General features: G+C 46.2%; 1 long non-coding RNA gene across 1 annotated transcript; it reads right to left on the bottom strand.

Moving 5' to 3' along the window:
• Window positions 1-7788: 7788 nt before the first annotated feature.
• Window positions 7789-21059, bottom strand: LOC146396617 (uncharacterized). The gene is made up of 3 exons (XR_014826447.1): window positions 20853-21059; window positions 15149-15218; window positions 7789-10291 (listed from the first exon to the last, which is right to left on the bottom strand). It is a non-coding gene; the product is annotated as an uncharacterized LOC146396617 (long non-coding RNA).
• Window positions 21060-23449: the final 2390 nt, after the last annotated feature.

Below are 23449 nucleotides of genomic sequence, written 5' to 3'. Positions count from 1 at the left end.
ATATACAGTGGTTCCCACAACTCCTGGGGTTCAATAATTCCCTGGAAATGATTCATAGAACTAAGGGAAGCATTATCCTTACACCTACAGTCTCATAAAAGATACATACAGGTGAGGTCTAGAAGGGTTCTGGATATAGAGCCCTCTCCCGTTTCCACTGAGTATGGGTGTCCAGAGTTATTACTGGCCTTTCATTATGTAGGTATCATTAATCAAATCGTTGGCTGAATGACTGAAGTCAGATTCCAGCCCCCTCTACCATCTCTGGAAGTCAGTTTGGCTCAAAGTTACAACCATCTAAATCCTGCAGTTAATTTTTCAGCTCCCATCCTGAAGCCATCCAGGGGCCCACAAAGAGCCACCTCTTTGACATGACAAAGGCTATCTTAGCACACAGGAAATTGCAAGGATTTTTGAAGCTTTGTGCCAGGAACCAGGGACAGAGACCAGACACCATCTTTATTATTCTATAGGATGTCTGTCAAAATTTCTCAAATTGTAAACCTTCAGTATGCGCAGTACACTATATGCTAAGCACACCTCAATAAATCAGGAAAAAATACTTTTGCCATCTAGGAAAATATTCAGAGTTCTAAATGGACAAAACCGTCTTTCACAATTCCCATTACTGGGACAATAAGCACTCCGTTTAATAATCTATTTCCACTCTGATTTGGCCTTTACATTCCCCTTATGGCATTTTGGTTGATCACATACAAGAAAAGAATCTACAAACTGTATTTAACTTACAAGAAAAGGGAGGCTTGAGAATGCAGGAGAATTCTGCGAAGTTGTACAAACAGCAAATAGGGAACCAAGACCTATAGATTAACCCTTCCATTCCAAATCCTATGGACCTTGTCTCATGCCTCTGCTTCTGGGGACAGATTCTAAACTTTTGAGTCTGGTATCATCAATTATGACTCTACTCCTTGTTCCTAATTTTCCTCATGTGGGGGACACTTACATGGCCTGAGACTATAGTAACCCCAGCCCTTGCTCCCTCAGATACTTTAGCATTAAAAGGGTGCTTTCTCAAAGGATGCTTTCTTCCTCTCTTCACACTTCCAAATTTTTTTTTAAATTATAGGATGCTGCAGAATTAATCCTCCCCCATCTCAACTAGGATGCTGGGGCAGGGTTCCTTCCTTTTGCAGGAGCCCCACGGGAACCCATATGTTGCACCCAGTTCTGAAAGAATCTGAGAAAAGAGGAGTCTCCAGGAATAGATGGGGGATATTCATTCCAACTGTCACCTACGAAGGTCTCATATTTTGCATCTAAAAACGTTGCCAAGAATAGGAAACACCATTTTCATGGGGAAAATCAGCATCATTACTAGGCCAGCCCTGGTTTCTGTGTGCTGGGTAAGCCACATTATACACAATGACACAAGGAACAAGAGATCTTCTTCAGGGACTGGGTGTCAGGGTGGGCACTGGACTCCTTCCTAGGAAGATAAAGAGGGAGGTTGTACGTTGCAGAGTGGGGAAAGGAGAATGCAAAAATGGGACACGAACATCACCACTCAAACTCTTGTTGAACATGCCAGAGGAAACAGGGTCTGGGCTTCTTCTAAAGACTTTGCAAGTAACAAGTCAATACAAATATAAAATGGGGCAAAGTATGACTTCAGGATTCTTTTGTTTCATGGCTCCTGTGTGAAATGCATGGTGCTTTGAGAGAATTTGATTGCCCTGCAGGGATGTTGCTATTTTTCACCACAAAGTACGAGGAGACTGCTTGATTACAAAGATCACCCTTTCCCCCACCAGAAGCAAACTCCTCATAACAAGACAGTCCGATAAATCCATCTCTAGGTCAAAGATTCCCAAGGGTGCTTGGGCTGGGGGGTATGACCCTGGCCAAGTATAATTAAATGTTATGAGAGATACCAAGAGCAAGGGCTGTAGTTATCCAGAGAGAACTGCCCAGTGGGTGCCAAGCAGACATCAGGGTCCAAAGCCTTGGAGAGGACCTTAAGAGGGAAAAGTTATGAGAAAGGCAGAAGGAAGACACAAAGAGTACCCAGGCCATGGGAAGGAAAAGGGGTGATGGATTCCAAAGTCTTGAGATGGAGTGAATCAGTACAGCATTGTCACCTGTGTCCAGCCGCAGCCATCTCTACCTCTGTGCTCCTTCCAAGTGGGAAAGAGGGAGGTTGCAAGCACAATGCTGAGGTGAGAATGGCTTGGGCATCTTCCTCCATGTCTTCTCCTATTCCTTTGTCTTCTCTATCACCTGGGTCGGACTAAGCACTTTTCATCATGGCAGTTGTTGAGAGGCAGAGAATAGGAGTCTGATCTGACAAGGGTCAGCAGGAACGAACCACAGGGTCTGGCCAGAAACAGACTACCTCTTCTTTCTTATGCCAGGACAGGGATCAGTTTTTACTTTTCATCGGCTTCCAGAGGTTGCCTGAGAGCTACTCCTTTTCTAGACAGTATTAACGAAGAATTGTCATGCCCAGAGAAGCATTTAAACTGAAGAGGTGTCATAGCACATGGCCAGGTAGCCATAGAACATTCCAGCTGCAGAGGAGGTGTTGAAGGGCACAGACATCAAGGCAGGGGGAGCTCAGCAAAGAGTTAGGGGCTGATGCCAGAGGTAAAGTAGTCTTTGTTACTCATCTCTCTGACTGAGAGGCATCAATCTGAGAGCTTTTCTGAAATGGTCTTGGAATTCTCAGGCCCAACTGCTGTGTCCTCCCACTCTGGGCACAGGAACTCTGGACAAGGTGATCACTGTGAGAGCACAGCTGTGTCTTCCTCATTCCTTCTCACCCCAGTGCTCAGCCCTGGACGACCTGTCTCAGGTACACCCCCTGGGCTGGGCTCTAGTTCAAGGGTGGGACGTTTCCCTCCTCAGCCTGTCCACCCCCACTGGGCCCACACCCAGCTAGGCCCCTGCCCAGGCTCTAATCCAGATCAGGGGAGAGAAGGGTGGGCTCCTGAAGCACTCTCTCCCCCCCACCTCCACCCCCGACCCTGCTACTCTGATTGACAGGTGCACCAGCCCATGCTCCTCAGCTGCGCTGACAGGTGCCTCCCCCCCACCCCCCGCCACTGGGGATCCCGCTGGGACCTGGGTGTTGACCTTACTGTCTGAGGCCCCAGGGCCTCCTGTGGTGCCTGGCACGTGTGCACAAGCGGGAAGAACCTACAGATGAATGGTCAGATCAGACCAGCAAACTACTCTTGCAAGGGACAGCCAGGGGAGGGGACACTACGTCTTACGCATCTCCTCCCCTCTAGGACTGCACTGTCTGGTGGCAGCCACGCCTCCGAAGTGCCTGCTCATGTTTAAATTAATTAAGCCAAACCAAAGGAAACATTCAGTCCCCCATCGCACTAGCCCCATTTCAAGGCCCCATTTAACAGAGAACATTTCCATCCTCACAGAACATTCTCTTGGGCAGCTGCTCTGTGCCTGCCATGGGCTCGGTTCCTTAAGGGCATTCAACCCAAAGCAGGTGCTGCACAGTTGGACTTGCAGGCCAATAAGAGTGGAGGCTAGGGCTAGAAGGGCCTGGCGGGAGCAGGGAAGCCAGAAGTTGAAGGGGGATCCCCTCTCTCATTTTCTCATTTGCCGGTTTGCCACTGTGATCGCTGACTTGGTGAAGGGCTCTGGCTCCAGGAGCCCAGGGAAGGTCTGAGAACCCAGAGGGAAGAGCCGGGGGCGGCGGCAGGGGGCGAGGGTGGGTGTTGCTGTGTGAACCGGTGGGGCCCCAGCTGGAGGAGGAGGAGAGGCTGAGCCACGCTCTCTAATAACTTGATTGCTCATGTTTGTGCCTCTAAAGAATGGCTTGCGGAGGGAATCTAAGCCTCGGGCAGTGAGGATGGAGACTCCTCAGGTAGAGTCCAAGGGGAGAGGGGTCCCCAGAGCAATTCTGGAGATCGAGGAAGAGGGATATGAAATAAGAAAGAAGAAGGAAATACGTGTGAGGGCTTGTTTTGCTCTTTTCAGCTATTAATGACCTAACAGTGGGAGATACTAAGCCTCCGGGCTTCCAGTGCTGTGCTTTGCGATTGAAGATGCTCTTTCCCGTAACAATGGCCCTCTCCTGCCTTTGCCACTGCCAGAGTAAAGCCTCTGCTCGCGTTTGCTTGGCATCCCTTGGGAACGAAGCGCAGCGTCAGTGGGTTGGGTTTGAGGTGGAGCTGTGACTGGAGGCCATCTGGTGGGACCCAGCTCCCTCAGGAACACCTGAACCTGGAGACACAGTCCTTCCTGTGTGAGCCAGGAGGTGCATGAGACGCAGACGCTCTCCCGCTTTCAGGTCTTGTGGCGGCACCTTCCTGTCCTGTCCTCTGTCCACTCCTGGTTTAAGGGTGTTCCCAGGGGTCGGGGAGTTGGAGATGGCATCCTCCCCACTCCCTGTGCGAGCTCCCGGGTCCCTCCTGGAGCCCGTGTCTCATCCCCACTCCTCACCCACATCCCAAATCCTGGGACCAGGAATAAGGCCCCTGTCCAGCTTCCCCTCGAGCCCCTCCACGTCAGCAGGAAGTCATGAGGACTCTGCGAAGGGCTGTCAGGCTGGGACCACACACTTGCCCTCACAGCCCCACTGACGGGTCTCTTGGGGTTAACTGGCCCCAGGACAGAGCCTCCAGGTAGCAGGGCTAGAGGGTTACTGCTCTTCTCAGACCCCACTGCTCCAGCCAGACTGCCCTGTCCCGGCTCTCCCATGCCCCAGCCATGCCCCCTGCCTACCCTGGGACCTTGCCCCAGGCTGGCCCACCTCCCCTCCCCTCCCCCAGTCCTTCCAAAGCTCTGGGAAAACCTGGCAAATACTGTGTACTTGTGTGACCAACACCTGCTGGAGGACCCCTGTTGCATCATTGGCAGACCAAGGGAATTTGGACAAGTTTCTTCACCTCTAAGCTTGTGTTCATCTTTTGAACATGCTTGGGGTCGCTGTGAGTTTCAAATGTCTCCCAAAGACCTAAGGACACCCCAGGCACAGGATAGTCACTCTCTCCCATGGAACTCAGCATAGCCAGAGAGTCATGGCAGGGTCCTCAGGGTAGGAGTGGGTGGTGAAATACCCACGATTATTCCTTCCACATGCCCATGCTGGAGAACAGTGATGGATGCAGGGTGACAAGGAGATAGGGAATGTTATTCAAGAGATAGGGAAGTCAGCCATGAAGGGACCAGAAGGGACAGAAGGGAATTTATGCACAGTGACTGTGGAGACAGTGACTGCCTTCTTGGAGGCACAGGATGACACAACCATTTATTCCTAGCCAGTTATAGAGTTTGAGGACTAGGAAACCATGCTGGTGATCAGAGACCCATCCCCTCCTTGCAGTGGTGACAGGAGGCTCTAGGGGAGGACTAGAGAGATGGAGACAGGAAAGATCCAAAGGTCAGGCTTTATCCTGCCAGGAGCATCAGGACCCTGAGTTCTCACCTTGACCCTGATCCTCCCCCCTTCCTTTCCCAAGGCCACCCCACCCCCATTTCTGTAATTATCCATGCAGAGCATTACTTGATGTAATGCTCTAATATGATTTATTCCTCTGTCTTTTAAAAATTCTCTTTCTTCTTCTCATTCCGAAGCTCTTCTTTGTAGCTCTTCCCCATTCCCTCCTTCCTTCTTTTTTGATTCTTATCCTGAGGGACCTGGTCTCATCCAAGCACTTGAGATCTAGGATCTTCTAGAAAATCTGCACAATTTCTCTCCAGCCCTCCTCCCCTACTTTCTTAGCCTCATCCTGGTTCCAGACCCCAGCCCACCCCCATCCCTGTCTGCTCCACTGAATCGTGTGGAGCAGTCCTGAGTGGCCCCCGGGCAGGAGAAAGGGCTGGGAGCCGGAAGGGCTGGGCCCACCCTGCTTGTAGGGGCTCTAGGATGTCTGGCCCTGCCCTGCCCTCCCATCACCCCCGACACCACCAGTGGGTGTCATCCTGCCCTGAGTGGTTCTGAATACACACGACTGTTCTTTTCCCTCCAGTGGTCAAGAAATGCTCTCGTCCTGGATTCAAGAGAAGGGATGAAGTAAAAGGAAATGAGGAAGAACAAGAAGAGGAAATGTGAACGTGGAGAGGGCAGGAGGAAGAGCAGAAGGCAAATAAGTGCATGTGTGCACCTAGGCATGCCTCACTTTTTTGGGGGGTGGGGGCAGGGCTGATGCTTCAGGAAAGCCAAACACCAGAGAAAAGCACAGAGGTGGCTACCATTGCACGTGAGCTAAAAAAGAGACAGGAAGTGACAGTTATCCACACAGGCAACTGAAGGAGGCCCGGAGTGCATCTCTCCAGGGAATGGTCCCCATTCCAGAGAACCCTGAGGTTACCAGGCTCTTACATTTGGGGCAGGGGGCAGCAGCCAGAGGCACCTGTCTGGCTACCACCTGCATGACACATGGAGGTGATGTTCACATCGTGTTCTGTGAAAGAGCGCCACCAGAGTGGTTCAACATCTCCCTCTGCAGGACCCAGCCCTACCCTCCCAACCCACTAAGGTCAACAGGCAGCATCCCCCGTTAATCGCTAGGTGTGGTGAGATATCAGGGGTGGCCTGGTACCCCCAGTTCAGGCCTCCTGGGAAAGGGGTGAGGAGGACAGAGGCGCTAGGGCTCCTTCTCATGCAAGCAGGACAGCTCACCTGGCTCAGCGCTGCTGCATCCCTGGAGACACATGACAGCCCTGGGATCAAAGAGGGGACACTGCAGGATCCACACTTGGCTGATACTTGCCCAACCCCTGGGAGCCCCTGTGGAGCCTCTGTGGAGCCCCATGTGGAGCCTCTGTGGAGCCCCATGGAGGGCCTCGGTCACCTCGTGGCACCATTTCTAAACCTGAGGCTCTATAGATTTTTTATGGATGTACAAAAATTAAATCCAACACCCATAAAAACTGAAGGCAGTTCAAAGCAATGCTAATTAGGATGCGTTAAAGAGCCAGGATTCCAAATTATTTATGACCTTATTGTTCCAATATTATAATTAAATAACAAACATATTTGGTTTGATAACACTCTGAAGAGCAGTGTATTCTGGAAACTTTTCATGGTAGGATAGAGTAAAAAGTTGTAAAATGTATGATTCTACCTCAGCATTAGGATTATTTCAAATTAAAATGCACAGGCACGTATGGCTGGGGTGTAAAAGAAAGAAAAAGGATTACCAGGAGGAAACAGAATATTGCCGGTCCCTGAACATTTCCATTGTGCAGGTCGCATGGGTTGTGTTCCTGTGGGCAGGAGGGACTGGGTCACCACTCTCACCTGTGTCATCAGACCTCCTGCTCCGAACAGACCCCAGATGGGAAATGGCAGCGACTTGGACTTTTCATCTTGGAGTCCCAGACCTTTGCTCTGCATCGCTTCCACAGTTCAGGGGACCAGTCCCACTTGGAACACTGCCTGGACAAATGCCTAGGTTAAATCACCCCTGAAGGATGGTTATATAGACACCCTCTGCTCACAGACCACACCCTTGGCAAAGAGCAGCCAGCAGGCCCCAGTGCCTTGGGGACGTCAGGGCACGAGGTCACGTCCAAGGACTGAACAGCCCCCTGGACCTTGCATGCCAACCACAGGGAGCCCACCTCCCCACTGACTCCGGCTCCTGTGTATGTGTGGCAGGTTCTGGTCTGACACCGTGAAGACCTTGGCCTGGAGCCCTCAGCCTGAGACTCAGAGGGGATGCAGCTTGTCCAGTGAGTGGAAGCTTAAATGAAGGCCCAAGGCCAGGGAAGGAGGGCAGCTCCCTGCTCCTCCTCCGGGTCAGCTATTTCCTGCTGGTTATTCTCCATCTGAACCATACAGATGTGGTATTAGTTTCAGACATGTGTTTTATATTTAACACCGGAAGCTTTCACATCAAGCAAAATTCATCTCCTACTAGTTCTGTTTTCAAGACACCTTTCTGTGTTTGGTTAAGGAAAACACCCGAGGCAGAGAGGGCTGAGTGAATGAGCACGGGTGCTCCCCTCTGGGCAGCAGGGCTTTTTCCTTCTGTAAAAGCCCAGATGCTTCTGAGAAGCCCCTCTCAGCTTCCTTACCCTGACCCCAGACCTCCAGAGCACAAACCCCAAAAGGACTGGATTCTCTGAGCCCCCCAGCTCCCTCCACTACTCCCCAAGAGTGCTGTCACGCTAATTTCAAGCTAACTGCGTGGAAATCACTGGGCTCGGCACATACATGGAGTAACTGGGTTCATTCTCATGACATGATAAACTAGTGATTCTTCTCCTCTTCTTCTGCAGGAGGCTGCCAGGGTGCTGGGAACGTCCTGGATATTGAACTGGGTGTTGATACCAGATGTGTTCACATTTACAAAAAGACCTCAAGCGACACTTAAGATCTGTGTGCGCCCTGTACAATATGCCAAGTAAGCTTCAATTGGAAAGAAATGTAAAAAATCCCATTTTTCAACAAAGCAAAGCTCAAGCCCAGGTGGGTTCCTGTGACCTCTGCCAAACATCTAAGACAGAAATGATGCCGCCTCCTAGCCACTCTCCCAGAGAACAGACAGAGGGGACACAGCCACCCTGCTTTCATTGGACCAGGAGAATACTGGCGTCATCCTAGCAACAGACCTTACAGGAAAGGGGAAACACAGGCCAAACTCTCCTGAATGCTGACATCAAAACCCCAAACCCAGTATTAGCAGTCTAAATCGAGAGGCTTGAGCAAGGACGGACACTGGGATTTCACGGCAGGATTTCCATCGCCGATGGCTGATGTGGACAGGATCACTGGGGGTTAGGGTTCCGCCCGGGAGAGTGGAGAGGAGGGACAATACCATCGGGGTAGTGGAAGGAACATTTGGTGACTGAGGCCAGGAGGGCCTGGCTCATCCTCGGGGAGAGTCCTGGGGTGGGGTCTCCAGGCTGTGGCTCTGGAGGGGTCCCTCTAGGAGGACACGGGACTCTGTCCTCTGCCACTGCAGGGTCTAGGGATGGAGGCAGGCGTGTGAAGGAGGAGGAGCAGCAGGGAAGCCGCAGCCCCTCCCCAGCCAGTTGCTCACTTCCACAGTCAGGAGGCAGGGGGCACACCAGCTTCACCCATTAAGCCACCAAAGCACAGCCCAGCACGCCACTCTCCTCATGAATCAGCACTGACTGTGCATCCAGGCCTGGTCCCTGAGGGCCAAGCTAACTCGTTAGAGAGATGCCATGTGGGCAACCGGTTAGCCTGGAGAGGCCAGGGCTCTGAGCCACGTGGAGACAAGGCACTGGTCACACCACCAGGAGGCAGCTGAAGGGTGAAGGGAGGAGGGACACAAGCGGAACCCCTGGTCCTTCAAGGACTTTCTTTCAGGGAAACTTGACACCTTTGGGGTCAGGGATCAGCACGGATGGGCGGCAGCTGGGTCAGGCATGCGCCCTCCTGTCTGTCGGCTCAGACACCTCCTGTCCTTGAAGCGACTGTGGGGCAGGAGGACTCGGGCGAGGGAGGGAGTCCAAGAGTCCAGGGCACCATCTAGGGGATGCAGGGGGTTCAGGGAACTCTGTCCTCAGGGAACCAAAGACATTCCTGTCCCACATCCATCTGTCATCAGCTTTGTGACTCTGGGAAAGGCACTTAAAATCTCAACATTTCAGTGCCATGAACCATCAAATATGGGTCACAGCACCTGCCCTGAGCTTCCCAAGGGGCTGACCTGGGGCTCACAGGAGACGATAACAGATATTCTTCACAAGCTGTAAAGCATAACATTGTAACCTTCCCCCCGGCCCTGCCCTGGGGCCATCCAGCTCCCATGCCCCATTCCCCCCCCACCCCACCCCCGGGGGACAGCACTACCACATTTCTTGCTTCTTCTTCCAGAACTTTAGTATTTGAACACTCAGGTAGCACTTGGGAAATACCCCTCCTTTTGCTTCAGCGTCTGTCTGATTTTTTTACATTAGCCTCCATCTACTGCTAATACTAACAAGGGGCCCTATGAACGTTTTCACACCACAGAACAGGGAACTGAGGACTCTCATCCAGGCTGCTCATGTGACCAGTCAGGTGTTAGTTAGGGAGGCCATTCAGCCAATGGACTCATTTGTTAAGCCACCAAGGCACTGGCCCAGGAGACCCCTATCCCTATCCCTGATGAATATCAACTGCCCATCAAGGATGTCAGATAAGGTGAAGCTGATTCTTTGCCAATGTGTTTTATGGATGGATGGTTTGGAACATCCTGGCTTCGAAGTCAGTTATGGAGTCATGCAGACCACTGGCCATTCAGAGCATTCGCTGAAACACCACGGAAATGCTCATAGGATGAAGATGGTGAGCGAAGAGATAAACAGACTGAACATCCCTGAGCATTCAGAGGGTCTTTGCCTGGAAGAAAAGGTGTCATTTGGGGTCACAGATTTAAATGTAGTGGCAGGTGGCTAGGTCTGGCATATAACCTTGTCTTGGTTCGGGCACCTCCTCTGGGTACCAGCTGTCTCTCTGCAGCAATCTCGGAGCAGCCTCAGGAAACATGGGAAAGGGAGTAAGGGGAGCTCTTGGATGAGTAGTTCAGTGCATGATCTAGAGGTCTAAGGTGTTCAGGGAACTTTGTGCCCAGGTGGCCAAGGACATTTCTGTCTCAGATTCATCACTCATCAGTGTTATGGCAAGTCACTCATCCCCTCTAAATTTCAGTGCCCTGGCATTCCCAAACCCTTCTCTGTCCACACCACAGTGCTGATGTGCAGTTCACAGGAGTTACTATTCTCCATGAGCTCTAAACCATCTGACTCGTGTAAAGGCTGAAAAGTTACTATCCATCTTCCCTGACTCGTACCCATTCCTCTCTGGAGGAACCACTGCCATGTTTCTCCCTTATACTTTCAAACTATTAATATCTGTATTAATTAAGTTACAGTTAATATCTGTAACTATTAATATCAGTGCTTACAAAGTACTGATCACTTTTCTTCAGACTTTATCCGAATTCACCTATAGCCTCACGATAGCAACACGTAGAACCTAATAGAATTTTCACGTCACAGAACAGGGAACTGAGGACCCCGGGTTAAGTAATGTTCCCAGGTTCCTGTGCTTCCAAGTGGGATCTGAACCCAGACCATCAGGCACCAGCTCCCATGCTCTCCATCACGGTGCTCTGCTCCCTTTCCACAGTATCTCCTCTGAGTCAAGTCCTGTCCTCACACACAGCCTGCTGGACATTCTGAGCACCAGAAGTGCATGCCGCATCGCACCTTCCCCCTTCCCAAGCCCAGCCTGGATTCGGCTGACCCCCCTCCCAGGCACCTGGCCAATAGAGACAGCAGAGGCAGCACCTGGGAACAAACTGATAGTCCCCCTGGTCTTCTCCCAGCAACTAGTCAGCTGGCCTCTCAATTTTTATTGTGGTTTCCAGGATCATGGCTCAGGTAAAAAAGAAGAAAAGGGAATCAAACACAAGATGCACACGAAAGTCATCTGCAATCAAGAAACCCTGCTGGCTGTCCCCAGCAGGGGTTCAGACACATGAGAGTCAACATCTGGCCCAGCAACAGGATAGGGGCACATGAATCACCCCCACTAACCACTCCACTGAAGTGCTAACTGATGAGAGAACACCAGTGAGTCGATTTGAGAGTAATGGCTGTAGTTTGTGCAGCAGAGACTGGACGTGGTTGAGGAAGGACTGGACAGGGAAGATGCCTGCTCTCAGCCAGGTTCTTGTCCAGGCTGCTCCAGGGACTGGTCAGGTTTCAGTCAGGGAGGCACTGGAGCCTGTGGACTTCATTTGTTAAGCCACCAAAGCACGGGCCCAGCTGACCCCTTTCCCAGCTGATGAATATCAACGGCTCATCGTCCAGGTTTGGTCAGTTGAAGATGCTGCTGATTCTCTGTACACCTGTCATGTGGGCAGTTGGTTTGGAATGTCCTGGGTTCTGAGCCAGTTAGGGACTCAAGCAAACTACCGGTCATCCAGGGTGGTCACCTGACCCCCAGGAAGTCTCACTGAAAAGCAGCTGATAGAATCAAGTGCTGAGGGGCAAGGGAGGGGAAGTAGGACACATGTTTGCATCACCCTAGTCCATCAGGGGGTCTTCTTTGGGGGAAAAGCAATATATTTGGGGTCAGAGACTGAAACGTAGAGCCAGGAATTGGGTTGAGATCTGAGCCATTCTCTTGGGCCAGGCACCTCCTCTGGGTACCAGCTGTCTCCCCACAGCACATCGGATCGGAGTGGAAGAACGTGGGAAAGGGAGTGAGCAGAGCTCTTGGGTTGGGGTGTCCAGGGCATGATCCATGTCCAGGAGTTCAGGAACCTCTATCTCCAGGGAACCACCTCTGTCCCTTGCCTCAGATCCATCACTCATCAGTGTTGTGACTCTTGGCAACTTAAATGCCTAAATTTCAGTGCCCTGCACCATAAAACATGGGTTATAGCCTCTACTGTGTCCAGTCCACAGTGCTGATGTGAACAACTTAAAAAATAAAAAATTGGAGTTCCCATCGTGGCGCAGTGGTTAACGAATCCGTCTAGGAACCATGAGGTTGCGGATTCGGTCCCTGCCCTTTCTCAGTGGGTTAACGATCCGGCGTTGCCGTGAGCTGTGGTGTAGGTTGCAGACGCGGCTCAGATCCTGCGTTGCTGTGGCTCTGGCGTAGGCTGGTGGCCACAGCTCCGATTAGACCCCTAGCCTGGGAACCTCCATATGCCGCAGGAGCGGCCCATGAAATAGCTAAAAGACAAAAATAAATAAATAAATAAATAAAAATAAAAAATTCTCTCCACTACTGGAAGGACTATTATGAAAGACTATATAATTCTCTTTCAATTATGCTGAAATTAATCTGCTTCATGCATTTTTCAGCTATCTTTTTAAGAGCAATATAACTGTTAACTCTTTGGAAAATGGACTCTGTCACTCTATAATGTCTTTATTTATCTCTAGAAAAAAAATGTTCATAAAGTTTGTCTTATATTAACGATGCCAGGCATTCTCTTTTGGTTATATTTACTTTATAGATGTTTTCCCTTCCTTTTACTTTCAACCTTTTTATGTCTTAAATTTAAAGTGCGGTCTTTATAGATAGCATATACCGAGATCATAGCTTTTTATCCATTCTCCCAATACCTGCCTATTAACTCAAGTATGTAATACATTTAATCTCTAATCAGACAGCACTGAAACCTGTCATTTTGCCATTGTTTTCTACTTGAGTTATAGCTTTTTGTTCTAATAGTCCTCTATTACTGCTTTTATGTCAGTTATTTTCTAGTGCACCAACTGAATTACTATGTTGTTTCTTTTACTATAGATTCTGGGTTATCTTAGTGGTTTCCCTGGGCACTATAATATTTTAATTTATAACCCAATTTGGATGAATACCAAATTAATTTCAGTGACTTACAGGGACTTTGCTCATGTGTGGATCTGTCCCAGGTACAGACAGATCCTGTATGCTATTATTACTATACAAATGATATATGTTATACATTATGTGCTCATAGATTTACAATATCCATGTAGTATCCTTTTTAACCAGCTAGAAGAAAATAGTATATTGTTTATATATGTTATATATATATTTATACCTTCTTTTACATTTACATACGTTAACTATTTCTTCTTGTAGATTTAAATTGCCCTGTTGCCTTTTTATTTCGGCCTAAATGACTCCGTATTTCTTGAAGGGTGGTGATAGCAATGGATTATTTCAGATTTTATTTATCTGGGAATGTCTTAATGTCTCCACTACTGAAGGGCATCTCTGTGAGAAAATTCTTGGTTGACAGTTATTATCTTTCAGCACTTTTAGTATGCCATCCCACTACCTTCTGGTCTCCATGCTTTTTAATGAAAATCAGCCATTAAACTTAGGAGCCTTTAAGCATGATTAGTCACTTCACTCTTGTTGCTCTCTTGATTCTTTGTCTTCGGCCTTGAATTATGATTTGAGCTGATTCAACTTAGTGTTGAATACATACAGTCGGCACTCCATAAATGCACCAGGCACTGCTGTCTCCCAGTTTTTATAGATCCTGTCTTCCACAGGGGGGAAACTGAGGCCCGGAGAGGGCCAGTGTCTTATCCAAGGTCAAAGAACCTATATCTTGCTGGTTCCAGCTCTGGCCTTAGCCAGTCTTCCTGCAAAACCCCATATAACCAGCAGGACTGGGCCTCTGGGTAGAGCAGGCAGGGCCTCTCTGGGCTGAGGAAATGGGGTGGGGAAGGAGAGCATCAACAGTAACAATCTCCCTTGCTGAGCACCTTGTTTTCTCATTAAATCTTGAAAAAGCTATGAAAGCAGTATTACTGTCATCCCCATTTTACAGATGAGGAAACTGAGGCTCAGAGAGGTGAAGTCACTTGCTCAAAGCGCACAGTGTGGGAAGAAGGGTCTTGACTCCTGCCACAGATATGTTTATTAAATAAAAGGAAGAGAGTGGATAATCTAGGGACATACAGTTCTGTGGTTTTAGGGAGTTTTGCCTGCCTCCCCCAACCCTGAAATGGTGAGGGGCTATAATGCCCACATCTTCTGAGCTTCTGGCTCTTTAGAAGCTCTCAGAGCTCCAAAAGGGGACAGCCCTAACCTCACCCCACTGCCCCAAGCCCACCTTTAGTTGGCAGAAGGCTCCCCTGCACATGCTTAGTCCCAAGGAGCAATAGCAGTAGCAGGGCTGCATTTAGATCCTCTGGGCCACGCCCACACGGCACCCGCCCAACCACCCTCTGCTCTCTGCAACTAGGCAACATCCAAAGGCCCATCAATTTTTCTCCCCAGGACTGCTCCAGCTCCAACCATGGACCTGGAGCCTTGGCATCTGGTCCCACTGTGTATGTATTCTCCTCCAGGCCTGGAACCTACCACCTCCCTGAGCCTCCTGTAGCCCTCTAGCCTCCAGGAGAAGGGTCCTGGCTATGTATCTATGTGCCTGATGGCCTCCAGGTGCACTGTCTCCAGTGCACCCCCCAAGAGACAGGGAAATGTCTCAGCCTCTGACTCCCCAAGGGAGGAAGGCCTCTCCCAAGCCTCAAAGGAAGAAAGCAGAATCCCCTACCTGAAAACATTCTCATAGTAACCCTCCTGGGAGGTGCTATGACCTCATTTTATTGATGTGAAAACTGAGTGTCATAAGTAAGTGGACAAGAGTTGCAGAAATGGAGCCTGGACTCCCCCATCCCCATCTTACCAATAACTGGCTCTGCTTCATGAGGTTGGGGATGTCAGAACGGGCCTTACCCTGTGTAATATAGTAGAAAGAGATTGAATGTTGGCTCCATGGTTTCAAGCAAACCTCACTTTCCTCAGTCTGTAAAATGGGAAGATAAGATCTTTGTATCAGTTATCTATAGCTGTATAATAAACAATACCAAAGTGTAGTGATGAAGTCCTAAGTAACAATAAAAATAACAGCAATTACTTTTTCATAGTAATAAATCAAAATGTGTTACATTAACAATTCTTTTTTTTTTTTTTTTTTTTTTTGTCTTTTTTTGCTATTTCTTGGGCCGTTCTTGCGGCATATGGAGGTTCCCAGGCTAGGGGTCAAATCGGAGCTGTAGCCACCGGCCTACGCCAGAGCCACAGCAACGCAGGATCCGAGCCATGTCTGTGACCTCCACCATAGCCCATGGCAATGCCAGATCCTTAACCCACTGAGCAAGGGCAGAGACCGAATCCGCAACCTCATGGTTCCTAGTCGGATTCGTTAACCACTGCGCCACAATCGGAACTCCTAACAATTCTCATTTTATAGATGAGGTTCGAAGAAGTTGAATAACTTAACCAGGCTTACACAGCTAATTAGTGGAAGAGCTGGAATTTGCACCCAGGGCTGTCTGACCCCAAAGCTCATGTTCAATGCTGCCATCCTTTGCAGGTTTGCCAGAGCATGTTATTCAGTTCCATCATTAATAAGGATTAAAAGAGGCCTCAATCGGCATTGCAATTCCTGCTTTTTCCATTCCCACTTCCCCTCACTGTTCTCATAGAGAATGGTTTCATTTTAAAGAAGCCAGATGACTGGTCTGCTTCTCATCTATGCCCCAGGGACAAGGGCAGTTGATCCAGGCACAAAGCAGGAAACAGAGATAATTAGTTTAAACATGTCGCCCACCCAACTTGCAAAGATCAAGTGAATAACCTCATTTTCCACTCTCTCCAGGCAGCAATGAGGTATCTCAACCCCCTTCTGGTGGGGCAGGGCAGAGTGCTGATGTCAGAGAAGGCTAAGTAGGGAGTCAGGACTTTCATTCCTGCCAATCTCCAGGGTTAGGAGAGTTTGGAGAAAGCCTGGACTTCCACTCACAACCCCCAGCAGTAAAGAGGTGGTCTCCATCTCCCCTGCTGGGGTGATGTCAGGGGAGGCTTTCACCACTACCCAGTATTATCAGGGCCACTCGCCCTACTCTTGGTGACAGTGAGGTCACATGGGGTGTACCAATGAGGTACTCACATCCATCCCTCCCATGGAGGTATCACTGAAGCCCTAGTGAAGAGCTGGATCTTCATCCTCCTCTTTCACCCCTGCCAGCCATAAGGAGAAGCTTAGCCCTCAGGGTTAATGAAGGGCAAGTGAGAGACCTAGATTCCACACTCATCTGGCAGCAATGAGGTAAGACCTTCTCTTCCTTGAGTGGGGTCAAAAAATCCAGCTATGACACAATGTTTAAATAAGATCCAAATTCTCATAATAATATTTGAAATGTCCGGGTTTCAACAGACAATTATTCATCACACCAAGAACCAGGAAGATCAAATGAATTGAACAAAGACAATCAATAGATGCCAACCCTGGTGTAACAGAGATGTTGAATTTTTTTTTTTTTTTTTTTTTGCTTTTTAGGGACACACCTGCAGCATGTGGAAGTTCCCAGGCTAGGGGTCAAATCAGAGCTACAGCTGCCAGCCTATGCCACAGCCACAGCAACACCAGATCCAAGCCACTTCTGTGACCTACACCACAGCTCATGACAATGCCAGATCCCCGACCCACCTGAGCGAGGCCAGGGATTGAACCCACATTCTCATGGATGCTAGTTAGATTCATTTCTGCTGTGCCAAAATGGGAACTCCCAGAAGTGTTGAATTATCTGACCAAGGATTTTGGAGCAGCCAATCATATAAACGATCAAATGAGTAATTAAGAGCATGCTTTAAATCAATGAAAAAAATTAGAAAGTCTCAACAAAGAAAGATACAATGAAGAATCAAATGCAATTTTAGAACTGAAAAATAAAATAATGAAAAATGAAAAGAAATTAATGGATAGGTTTAAGATTAGCATAAAGGAGACACAGGGAAATATCAGTGAACTTGGAGAGCAACAGAAATTACCTGTCTGCAGTTGAATGCTCTACCAATGAGCTATACCCCCAGAAATTACCCCATCCAAACAGAAAGATAGCAGACTTGAACAAAAATGAACAGAGCCTCAGGAACATGTTAATATTAACTTCATCAGAGTTCTGGAAGGAGAAGAGAAAGAAAGGGTGAAAAAGTACTTGGAAAGAATAATGGTTGAAAAGTTCTCTAATTTTACAAAAGACACAAACCTATAGATTCAGGAAACTGAGTGAACTTCAAGCTGAACAAGCCCAAAGAAATGCACACAAAGACATACCATAGTCAGATATCTGAGAACTAATGACAGAGAAAACAGTATGGAAAACAGTGGAGAAATGATACACCATTTATTCTGGTGGAAAAACAATCTGAGTGGTAGTAAATTTTGCATCAAAAATCATGGGAGCCAGAAGAAAGTGGCTCACCATTTCCTTCTTTCTTTCTTTCTTTCTTTCTTTCTTTTTTTTTTTTTTTGGCTCACCATTTCTTAAGTACTACAAGATGAGAAATGTCAACTCAGAATCCTAGATCTGGGGAGTTCCCTGGTGGCCTAGTGGTTAGGGATTTGGTGGTGTTATTGCTATGGCTTGGGTTCAATTCCAGGCCTGGGAACTTCGGCATGACACAGGCATGGGAAAAAAAATCCTAGATTCAGTGAAAATATCACTTCAGAATGAATAGATGGGAAATAAAAACATTCTCAGGTGAATGAAAGGAAGAATAAAAGTATTTTATTCACAGGCAACTTGACTGTCCACAGAGAAAATCCTAAGGAATCTATGAAGAAAAAAAAGACCCCAGAAAACAACAAAACTCCAGAATAAATGATTTCAGCAAGCTGCAGGATATGAAATAAAGCTACAAAAATCAATTTCATCTCAACATACTACTGTAAAAAATTCAGAAATAACAAAAATAAAACCACTATCAATAGAATGGTAATTAGGAAAAGGTAATCAGTTTATTCTGCACATAGAACAGTCTGTGAGCTGGAAGCATTCAGACCCACAGTAGAATGAAGCTCAGAGTTACACTGTTATAGAAGTGCTTATGTAGTGAAAATGCGGAAGCTATTTATTCTTTATAAAGACTGGTTGTAGTATTGGGGTTTTCCCTAATGATAGGTGATTGATTAAAAGTGTTTATCTTATTCCAATTTTGGAAAACTGTTTTATTTATGATTTTCAAAAGCATTTACAAGAAATAACCCAAGATGAGTTTTGCTACATTGCAGGATAAACTAATTTAAACTTTACTTATGTGGCTTAACAGGTTTTGTCTACTCAAGAGAACTTTCAAGTCTGGTTTCCATTCTGTATTTAATTTTAACACCAGAAATGAACATAGGGGCAAAATTAAAAATACAAGAGCATTCACAAAAGCTGAAAAGAAGAAAAATTCTAAGGTGTATTAGTAATAAAACATACACGGGACTTATATGCTGAAAACCATATAACACTGTGAAAGAGATCAAAGTGGCATAAACAAATGAAGTGGCATACTGTGTTCATGAATTGAAAGGGTCAACCTAGCAAACATATCAATTGCCTAAGTTGATTTACAGGATTAATGTAATTCAAAATCCCAGCAAGATTTTTATAGTGGATGAAATTATAACAATTATATGGAAAAGCAAAGATATTGGAAGAGCTAAAACATTTTTTAAAGAAGAAAATAGGAATCAGTCACCTCATTTCACAACTTATAGGTATAGTAATTAAGAATATTCAGTATCGACAAAAGAATAGATACACAGATCAAAAGAAAATAATAGAGAAGCCAGAAATAGACTTATACAAATATTCCCAACTGTTTTTTGACAAGGGGATAAAAGCAATTAATAGATGAAAGATATCATTTTCCAGAAATAATACTGGAGCAATTGGACATACATAGACAAAAAACAAACAAAAAAACCAACTATGACCTAAATTTCACATATTATACAAAAACTAATCAAAAAAAATCACAGACATAAATGTAAAGTTATAAAATTTTTGGAAGAAAATCAACATCAGAGGCTAGGTAGAAGCTTAGAACTGACACATCGAAAGCACAATCCTTAAAAAAATTGATAAACTGAACTTAATCAAAATTAAAATATTCTGCTCTGTGAATGATCTTGTTAGGAGGAGGAAATAACAAAGTTTGAGAGAAAATATTTGCAAACCACTCATTCAACAAAGCAGTACTGTCCAGAATATGTAAAGAACTCCCTAGACACATAAAACATTACACTGAAGAACTGACAAATACAGTTTTTTTTAAAGCACTGATGTTTATAATTTTAAAAATCTGACAATGTTTTAAGTCATAGAATCTCAGTAGATTTCAAAGACTTTATCATACAAACACATCATTTGAGTATAAAATAAAAGAACTCTCAAAAATCAACAATAAAAGCCAAACAATCCAATTTAAAAACTGGCAAAAGGCAAGAAGGGTTATTTCACCAAAGAGAAATTTATAGAGAAAAAATAAGCACATGCAAAGTGTTCAAAATTACTAGGCATCAGGGATGCAAAGCACAATGAAATTCCGCTATACATTTATCAGAATGTCAAAATTACTAGGCATCAGGGATGCAAAGCACAATGACATTCCGCTATACATTTATCAGAATGGCAAAGTTAAAAAAGTGACAACACCATATTTTGGTAATATTGGAGAGGACCTGGGTCATTCATAGGTTACTATTAGAATGTAATACAGCCACTCTCAGAAATATTTTGGCAATTTCTTACTGGTAAACTAAACATGCCCCAGAAATTGCACATCTGCTCTTTTTTCCAAGAGACGTGAAGACTTATGCTTACACAGAAAACCTGTACATGGATATTTACAGCAGCTTTATTCATGATAGCTAAAAACCAGAACCCCAGATGTCTTTCAGTGGGTGAATGTTTTAACAGTAGAACATCCATTCTATGGAACAGTAGCTAGCCATAAAAAGAAACAGACTATTTATATACCCAACATCTCGATAAATCTTCAGAAACTTATTGAGTGAAAAAAGCCCATCTCAAAAGGACCAAAAGGTGTATTTAGACAACATTTTTGAAACCATGGAGATGGAGGAAAAAGCAGTGGAATCCTGGGGTTAAGGAGAAGCTGCATGGAGAAGGGGGTGTGGGAATAAAAGGGATATAAGGGACTCTTGTGATGATGTATCGATTCTGTATCTCGACTGTATTAATGTCAATACCCAAGTTGTGACTCTGTACTACAGTTTTGCAAGATGTCACCATTAGGGAAACTGGGTCAAGGATCCATGGGATCTCTCTGCATTATTTCTCACAATTGCATGTGCACTGACACTGACCTCCAAATTTAAAAGATTAATTATAAAAAAATGAGGCATCTCATACACAGCAGTATCATTTGAAACTTTTCCACCCCCCTATTTTCCAGAAAAAAGTACCCCCGTTGCAGTGAGACTCCAGATTTATGAAGGTAGAATTAATTTTAATATTCTCCAAGCTTTGTCCACTTCTATCACTCAATTAGGCGTCCTGCCTACTCAGCTTACTCCAGAGGCTTTTAGTCTCTTATTTCACATTATTATTTGTTAATGCATCCAAAGGACCTATTGACTCACCTTTCAGGTTCCAGGATTGTTGAGGGGATTCCCAGTGATTATGCAACTAAAGCACTGAGCACACTGTCCGGCATATATAAGTAATGCTTAATGTTCAAAATAAATGGGAAAGGCTGGCTGGGGAAAGAGTGCTGGGGCCCTTCTTGGGCCCCATTTTCGCCCTTGGCACACCCGCAACCCTCGGCGTGACTAGAAAGGGTACAAGATGGCGCGGGTCGTGGCGGCGTAGGAACTGAGCTTCTCTCCAGGATGGGGGCGGGGTTCGTCCCAGCCAGGAGTCCTGGTTGGACAGGGCTTTGGGGGCGGGGCCTAAGAATGGGGCGTGGTCGCATTTCTCTCACTCTTAGGTCCACGCCCTCAGCACCGAGAAGGCTGTGGTAAGCGCTGTCGCTGTAAGAAGACAGGACCTTCCAGATGCCTCAGGCACCTTGGCTTTGGTGAGCTGAATGGGCGCTGAGGGGAGTGTTTTGTGGTGAGTCAGAGTCCTGTCAACTGGAGATTGAACAAATATTGACACAAAAGACAGGTGAGACATACCTTTTTGACAATGCAGAATGTCTTTTGTTTTTGAATGCCTGTGGAAAGTACTACGTTAAAGCCTGGTGAATTTTAATAGATACATGCCCCTGAAATGCCGCCGCACACAGTGTTGAAATTTTCGGGTTACTTTGCCTGCTGGTACGCCAATCCTCGTTTATGTCTGTCAAATTATATATGGTTTAGAATTAGAGTCAGGGTTGAGAAATACAGTAGCTTTTTAAAAACATGATTGGATTCTTTTAAGTTTTATCCTTAAGCATCTGTCATTTCCTGGAATCCAACCACAAGAAGAGGCATTCCTATGCCTGTGAAGTAGAATCTGCACTTTTAGTTTTAAAATTAGGTATTTGGAAGATGTGATTACTCATGGCAAAATATATTTTATTCTTTTTGTCTTTTTAGGGCTGCACCCCATACATATGAAAGTTCCCAGGCTAGGGGTTGAATCGGAGCTGTAGCCGCAGGCTACCCACAGCCACAGCAACATCCACAGCCACAGCAACGTGGGATCCAAGCCAGGTCTGTGACCTACACCACAGCTCACGGCAATGCCAGATCCTTAACCCACTGAACGAGGCCAGGGATTGAACCCTCGTCCTCATGGATACTAGTCAGGTTCATTACTGCTGAGCCATGACAGGGACTCCAGCTCGTTTGCCCATTTTATAATTTTTTTTTTTTAAATGGATACACCTGCAGCATATGGAAGTTACTGGGCTGGGGATGGAATCAGAGCTGCAGCTGCCGGTCTTCAGCACAGCCACAGCAATGCCGGATCTGAGCTGCATCTGCGACCCATGCTGCAGCTTGCAGCAACCCTGGATCCTTGACCCACTTAGTGAGGCCAGGGATCGAACCCACATCCTCACAGACAGTATGTTGGGTTCTTAAGCTGAACCACAATGGGAACTCCTCATTTGCCCATTTTAAAAATTGGGTTAGGATTTCTCACTTTGGCGAATGGGTTAATGAGCAGGCTTGTCTCTGTGGAGGCACTGATTAGATCCCTGGCCCAGTGCAGTGGGTCAAGGATCCTGTGTTACTGTGGCGTAGGTTGTAGCTCCAGCTCATGTATGACAGGAATGGCCAAAAAAGGCAAAAAAAATGGATTATGTGTCTTTTAAACTGAGTTGTAATCATTCTTAAATATTCTAGATATGTTTTTTATCAGGCATATGAGTTGCAGTTTTTCCCTCTGTATTGCAGGTTGTCTCTTCAGTTTTTTAATGCTGTCCTTGAATCATAATAATTTTATACTTTAGTGATGTGTGTTTTATGCCTAAGGGAGTCTTACTGGTTGGGAATTATTTAGACTTTAAATCATATTCTCATTTTTACTATTGTTATATAAATTAAAAGCCAAATGTGAAAGGGTTAGGAAAAGATTTGATTTAGTTCATTTCGAGATTTGCTGTAGTTTCGAAATAACTCATCAGGGAACATGTCATTCCACTGTTCAAATATTTCTTGATGTCCTTTTAATGTTCATGTGATTAGTAATAATAGCCCCTCTCACTTCAGATGTTGGTAATGTGTGTGTGCCTTCTTTCTCTCTCTCTTTCTTTAGTTTACCTGGCTAGAGGTTTATCTTTTTTTTTTGGCTTTTAAGGATGCACCTGTGGCATATGGAAGTTCCTGGGCTTAGGGGTGGTATCAGAGCTGCGGGCTTTCACCACAGCCACCGCAACACAAGATCCAAGCCACGTCTATGACCTATACCATAGCTCACGGCAACACTGGATCCTGAACCAGCTGATCGAATCCAGGGATCGAACCCACATCCTCATGGATACTAGTCAGGTTCGTTACCACTGAACAACAACAAGAATTCCCAGTTTTTCAATTCTTTGATCTTTTCAAAGAACTAGTTTTTGTTTTATTGCTTTCTCTATTGATTTTACATTTTTCAATTTCATTTATTTCTGCTGTAATTTGTCTTATTTTTTTCCTTCTTTTTTGCCTTGGGCTTATGTTGTTCTTTCTCTAAGCATTGTTTCAGGTCCTTTTTTTCTTCTAATATATGCATTCAATGCTATAAATGTCCGAGTACTGCTTTT

Source organism: Sus scrofa, chromosome 14, assembly GCF_054392235.1.
Source record: "Sus scrofa isolate SSC_HxYL_T2T_F1_AM1 chromosome 14, Sscrofa_HxYL_maternal_Yorkshire_Landrace_v2.0, whole genome shotgun sequence".
NCBI classification, from domain to species: Eukaryota; Metazoa; Chordata; class Mammalia; order Artiodactyla; family Suidae; genus Sus; species Sus scrofa.
This window is presented reverse-complemented; position numbering and strand designations above follow the sequence as displayed.